Raw genomic sequence first — 6,922 nt, forward strand, 5'->3', positions numbered from 1 at the left:
CAGAAATAAGAGGGACTAGAGAGGGGAGGCAGGCTTTAACCAAAACTGTAGGCAGGGGGTCCAGCTGACAAGTAGATGACTTGGATTTGCAGATGAGATCTGAGATTTCAGAGGAAGTGGGAAGCTGGAAAGAAGAGAAAGAGTGAATAGGTGAGTGTAGTTCAGAAGAAATACAGAAAGGATCTGGACCAAGGTGCTGATGTATCTTTTGGATTTTCTCATTGAAAAAGACATAAGAGAATTACAGAAGGCAGTTGAGTGAAGGTGAGATGGTAAAGAGTCTGGAGGTTGTGTAACATTATTAAGTAAAGAAAACAAAGACTTGGTGTTACCTGTATTACTAGTAATTAACTGAGTGTAATAATTAGATTTGGTTTGAGCTATACAATCCTTGTAGTAGAGTAGATGATTTTTATACATCTCTTTGTGGACAAAGAGTCTGTTTTTAAACAACCTTTCAAGTTGCCTGCCTTTAGCTTTCAGAAGCCAAAGTTCAGGCGTAAACCAGGGGGCAGAAAAGGAAAAAGAAACAGATCTGTTTTTAGCGGAGCCAGAGAATTAAGAATACCATTAAGACAAGTGTCATAATATGAGACCAGTTCTATGGGAGAGGATAAATTATAAAAGTCCATTTGTGAATCAATTCTAGAAGACAGCAAATTCAAGTTGATATTCTTAATGTTACGAAAGGCTATGAGACGTGGAAGCTTAGGAACAGAAAAGGTAAGTTTAGCGTTGAATGAGAGGAGAAAGTGGTCGGTTATAGTGAGTTCATCTGCTGTAAGATCAAAAGGAACAACACCAGAGCAGCAGATCAGGTCCAAGATATGTCCTTTACAATGAGTAGGAACATCAGTGTGCTGCTGGTACACGAAACTCTCCAGGCAAGATGAAAAGTCTCTAGTGAGAGGGATATTGATATTGTCCAGATGTATATTAAAATCACCCAGCAGAATTATATTTGGAGTAATTACTGATAGATTGGTAAGGAAGGTAGCAAGATCGTTCAAAAAATTGTTGTTAGACTTAGGAGGATGGTAGACAGTTGCAATGATGGTTGGAACTGACCAGACAGTTGACACACAGTCGATTCAGAAGAGCTAACAGCAGGAGCAGGCAACGGCAGGACTTTCAACTTCTCACGGTAAATTATCACGACGCCTCCTCCATGGCCAGAGGCATGCAAGGCACTATATAAACCTTTCTTTCTTTCTTTCTTTCTTTCTTTCTTTCTTTCTTTCTTTCTTTCTTTCTAATTTTATGTAATTTTATCTGTCACTGTTCAACATGCAAGGCACTATATAAACTTTTCTTTCTTTCTTTCTTTCTTTCTTTCTTTCTTTCTTTCTTTCTTTCTTTCTTTCTAATTTTATGTAATTTTATCTGTCACCATTTGACATGCCTGACACTATATAAACCTTTCTTTCTTTCTTTCTTTCTTTCTTTCTTTCTTTCTTTCTAATTTTATGTAATTTTATCTGTCACTGTTTCATATGCAAGGCACTATATTAACTTTTCTTTCTTTCTTTCTTTCTTTCTTAATTTTATCCAATATTATCTGTCACCGTTTGACATGCAAGGCACTATATTAACTTTTCTTTCTTTCTTTCTTTCTTTCTTTCTTTCTTTCTTTCTTTCTTTCTTTCTTTCTTTCTTTCTTTCTTTCTTTCTCTCATGAGATACTACACCTCATTCAAGTTATCATTTTGGGGGTGTGGTGGTCTCCTCCTGCTGCCATTTTTGCATTCCTCCTAACTGTTAATCTGAAAGCCCGATGACACGTCTGTCAAGCGTTTTGAAAAACATCAAAGCTGCAAATGTCGCAGATTCCACTGATGCTTTAAAACATTATCTGTTTTGCATCCTCTGGGCGATTCTGTCATTTCTAACATCCTGTATGGAAAACAAGTGGCATTTAGTTTGTTTTTAAGAGACCCCCTTTCTCCCGCCTCCACCGCCCCCGTCCAAAAGCCTTCAGGCCGCGTCCATTCAGTTAGATTGGTTGTGCTTTCTTTTGTTTTGTGTGAAAACGCCGAGTAAACTTATTAAAACGGCTTTGCTCGATTGTTCTTGTGTTTGTCGAGCTGCCTTTAGGCAGAACTCAAGTATTTGAACTGAACTTTTAGTTTTTGTTTTTTTCTTTTTCCAGCCCACGCATTCCAAAAGAGAGTCACGAGGGACTGGGGACGAGACAGAACAGAAGAGATCTGACAAACGAGAGGAGGTCATTCAGTCCAGCGGGCTCGTTGGTTTAGCTACTGGCTAAGATGTCCCGGTTTCTCCTCCGGACCCTTCAACTCCACGTCTCGGTAGTTTGTTTGTTCCAGACTCCCACTGAAGTGCTTCTTGGCTTAAGTCTTTAATGCTCTTCCCTTTCATTTCAGTTGGTGTCCTCGTGTTTGCGGAATTCACAGTCAACTTGAAAGGATTCATCGATGCCTTTGAGGATTTTGAAGATCTGGATGAGGACCCCACACAGTTGACCAAGGAGATCGGATTCTCTGAGACAGTCGCAGTGCAACATCTCACGTGCAATGGAAAAACCAAGGAGGTGCCATTATTTCCAAAACGGACTTTTTGTGTAATTTGTGGAGTTACTACTGTCGGCCTTTCCTAATGTTATAAGGTGGTGATGGCCAACTATGTCTTCATTCCGGTCACAGCATGATGGAAGAAGTTGGTTTGTACTGTGAAAGACGAGACAAAGAGCCACAAAGAGATTTGGGGCAGCCACCCGTATTTGTATTCCTGGCTGCAAAAGAGTTGAATTGTGTACAGCCGTGTAGAGGTTGAGGTCCAAAACAGAACTGTCTTCATGAGACAAAGATGGAGAGGAGAGGAAGTGACATCATCAGGGCCAGAAGAGGAAGTGATGTCATTACGGCCGGAACCAAAAGTGACGTCACCAGGGCTGGAAGCGGAAGTGATGTCATCAGCGATGGAAACAGAAGTGATGCCATCAGGGCTGGAAGCAGAAGTGATGTCATCAGCGATGGAAACAGAAGTGGTGCCATCAGGGCTGGAAACGCCAGTGATGTCATCAGGGCCAGAGCCAGAAGTGATGTAATTAAGCCCAGAACCGGAAGTGACATCATCAGGGCCAGGCGGAATTTCCCGTAATCGGTCTGCAGTAGAAAGAGAGAATGGGTCTGCCACCCCCTGGTCTGACGTGGAATGACCCTCATTCAGGCCCTTTAGCTGCCTCTCATGCGCACGTGTGTGACACTACACCGTATTTTACCCACTGCAAGACAAAAAACCGAGCAACTCCACTAACCAATGAGGAAAGCCCGCCAACTAGTAAAGACGTCGGATTCCAATCACGTGACTTAAATGCTGTGACTGCAAGATTGAAATTCCAGGTGTTGTCAGTCATTTTCCAACCCAGGGGGGTCTGCTGGAGCCAATCCCAGCCAACACAGGGCACAAGGCAGGAACAAACCCCGGGCAAGGTGCCAGCTCACCGCAGGGCACACACACACCAAGCACACACCAGGGACAATTTTGAATCGGCAATGCACCTAACCTGCATGTCTTTGGCCTGTGGGAGGAAACCCACACAGACACGGGGAGAACATGCAAACTCCACGCAGGGAGGACCCGGGAAGCGAACCCAGGTCTCCTTACTGCCAGGCAGCAGCGCCACCACTGCGCCAGGCAGGTGTTGCTGATTTGTGAAAAAAATAAAATATTGTATACGTGAAGCTCAGATAAAAATGAAATCTAGAGATTGTTAATTACAGGGACGACATTATTGTCTCAATTTGCTGGTAATGTCAAAGATAGGTTTTTCCACAGTTGGGATGACATGTCCTGGGGTGCCCTCACTGCTCTCCTCTGCACAGCTTCAAGTGCTGCTATGTCTTTTTTTTGTCATTTTTGTAATGTGATGACCAATAAAAGGTGGCATTTTGCTTGGCTTTTCTCTACATTCGTTTTGGCTAACAGGGTACAACACCCCAGTACTAATGTGATGACCAGAACTGCACACCACACTCCAGATGCAGCCTGACTCATGTGTGACACGGTCTGAGCGTGGCGTCCCTTCATTTATACTTAACGATATTATACTCTTTGATCACTGCTGCTCAGTGCTTAGAGGACGAAAATGTTTTGTCCCTGTTCTTCTTCTTCTTCTTTCGGCTGCTCCCATTAGGGGTCGCCATAGCAGATCATCTTCTTCCATACCTTCCTGTCCTCATCATCTCGCTCTGTCACCCCCATCATCTGCATGTCCACTCTCACCACATCTATAAACCTTCTCTTAGGCCTTCCTCTTCTCCTCTTCCCTGGCAGCTCTATCCTTCGCACCCTTCTTGCAATACACCCAGCATTCTCTCCTCTCCATAGGTCCAAACCAATGCCATCTCACCTCTCTGACTTTGTCTCCCTCCCATCCCACACATCTGGGTGCAATGTAGAAGAGGCCACCACACTCCATTCAAGGAGCTGGAGCCAGGAGGTGGAGGACAGAGCTTGTGTGAAGGAGTGAAGGCAGCAGAAGAAAACGAGAAAAAGAAAGAGGTAGAGGAAGAAATGGAGTTTATTGGTGGTGATTTGTGGGCACAAGGAAAAAAGAAAATAAAAGTGTGTGCTCTTTGTGACTCTGTGTGTCTGTCCGTGTCAAAGGCTGATTTACCACAATGCAAAGAACCCGTCCCAGGATGAAATGGTGCTTGGTCAAGCAATGGCTCTCTGAGGAAAGAACCTCATAATAATCTTCTTCTTCTTCTTCTTTCAGTTGCTGCTCCCATTAGGGGTCGCCACAATGGATCATCTTCTTCCATATCTTCTTGTCCTCGTCATCTTGCTCTATCACACCCATCACCTGCATGTCCTCTCTCAACACATCGATAAACTTTCGCTTAGGCTTTCCTCCTCTCCTTCTTCCCTGTCAGCTCTATCCTTAGTACCCTTCTCCCAATATGCCCCTCGTCTCTCCTCTGCACATGTCCAAACCAACACCTTCTCGCCTCTCTGACTTTGTCTCCCCACCGTCCCACCTGAGCTGACCCTCTAATGTCCTCATTTCTAATCCTGTCCATCCTCGTCACACCCAACAACAACAACAACAACAACAACATTTATTTCTATAGCACATTTTCATACAAAAAAATGTAGCTCAAAGTGCTTTACATATTAAAGAATAGAAAAATGAAAGACACAATTATAAAACAAAATAAATCAACATTAACATCGAATAAGAGTAAGGTTCAATGGCCAGGGGGGACAGAAAAAACAAAAAAACTCCAGACGGCTGGAGAAAAAATAATAAAATAACCCAATACAAATCTTAGCATCTTTAACTCTGCCACATCCAGCTCTGTCTCCTGTGCCACCGTCTCCAGCCCATATAACAAAGCTGGCCTCACTACCGTCCTGTAGACCTTCCCTGTCACTCTTGCTGATACCCATCTGTCACAAATCACTCCTGTCATTCTTCTCCACCCACTCCACCCTGCCTGCACCCTCTTCTTCACTTCTCTTCCACCATCCCCATTACTCTGTACTGTTGATCCCAAGTATTTAAATCTCCTCCACCTTCACCACCTCTACTCCCCTCATCCTCACCATTCCACTGACCTCCCTCTCATTCACACACATGTATTCTGTCTGGGTGGTCCTATTGACCTTCGTTCTTCTCCTCTCACATCTCCTCCTCTCCAGGGTCTCCTCATCCTGCTCCCTCCTCTCACCACAGATCACAATGTCATCAGCAAACATCACAGTCCACGGGGACTCCTGCCTAATCTCATCTGTCAACCTGTCTATCACCATTGGAGATAAGAAAGAGCTCAGAGCCGATGCCTGATGTAATCCCACCTCCGTCACTCCCACCGCAGACCTCACCACGGTCACACGTCCCTCGTACATATCCTGTACCCCTCTCATATACTTCTCTGCCACTCCCGACTTCCTCATTCAATACCACAGCTCCTCTCTAAACCCCTAAATCCTTTTTCAAGGGTCCCTCCTTTACTGTGACATCTGTGATGGCCAGTGTGTTGTGCTGGGCTGCTCACGTCACTTCAACATGCTAATTAACCCTGAAACTGCCACATTCTTGAGGGGGGTTAATGCACCCCATGACACCAAATAATTTTTTTGCTGCACTTTTTAAGTAAACATCACAATTCACAAAGAAAATGTGAAATTTTAATGGAACATATTTTTTTTCTTCATGAAAAGAGCATACAATATAATGCAATTTATTTTTTGTATAGTAGCCCAAAATCCCACAAGAAGTGCCGCAATGGACTTTAACAGGCCCTGCCTCTTGACAGCCCCCCAGCCTTGACTCTCTAAGTAGACAAAGAAAAATTCCCAAAAAAATCCTTGTAGAGAAAAAATGGAAGAAACTTCAGGAAAGGCAATTCAAAGAGAGACCCCTTTTTAGGTAGGCTGGGCATGCAGTGGGTGTCAAAAAGAAAAAGGGGGTCAATACAATACAACACAATACAATACACAGAACAGAACAAATCCTCAATACAGTATAAAAGTAAAAAATGTATAAATATGGAGCAGACTTTAACAGTAGATGATATCCCATAATATGATTTGGATTTGTTTAGAATCCTGGAGACCTCAGCCATCAAGCTGCCTCCTTCAACTGGCCAGTCCACAGCTGAAATAGCGCTAATCCAATGACAGGACCCCTCTTTCCCACAATTCCTGCGATCCTCCATCAGAGATGACTTTACCTTAGGCAGGCAAAACAACTTGGCAGGTGGGCCGTGGTGCCAAGTGCCACATTTGAGTACCAAGAAGTGAAACAGAATAGCTGAGGGTTAGTAACAAATTACAACTGTCATGTTACTTGTGTTTTAGTGCTAAATGACTGACAACAGAGATGGAGTCTGTACAGTTGATCAGCAGCTCTAGTCAGGGTGTGCTAAACTGAAGTTGTGAGATTTGAGAGCTG

Source organism: Polypterus senegalus, chromosome 17 (genome assembly GCF_016835505.1).
Source record: "Polypterus senegalus isolate Bchr_013 chromosome 17, ASM1683550v1, whole genome shotgun sequence".
Lineage (NCBI taxonomy): Eukaryota > Metazoa > Chordata > Cladistia > Polypteriformes > Polypteridae > Polypterus > Polypterus senegalus.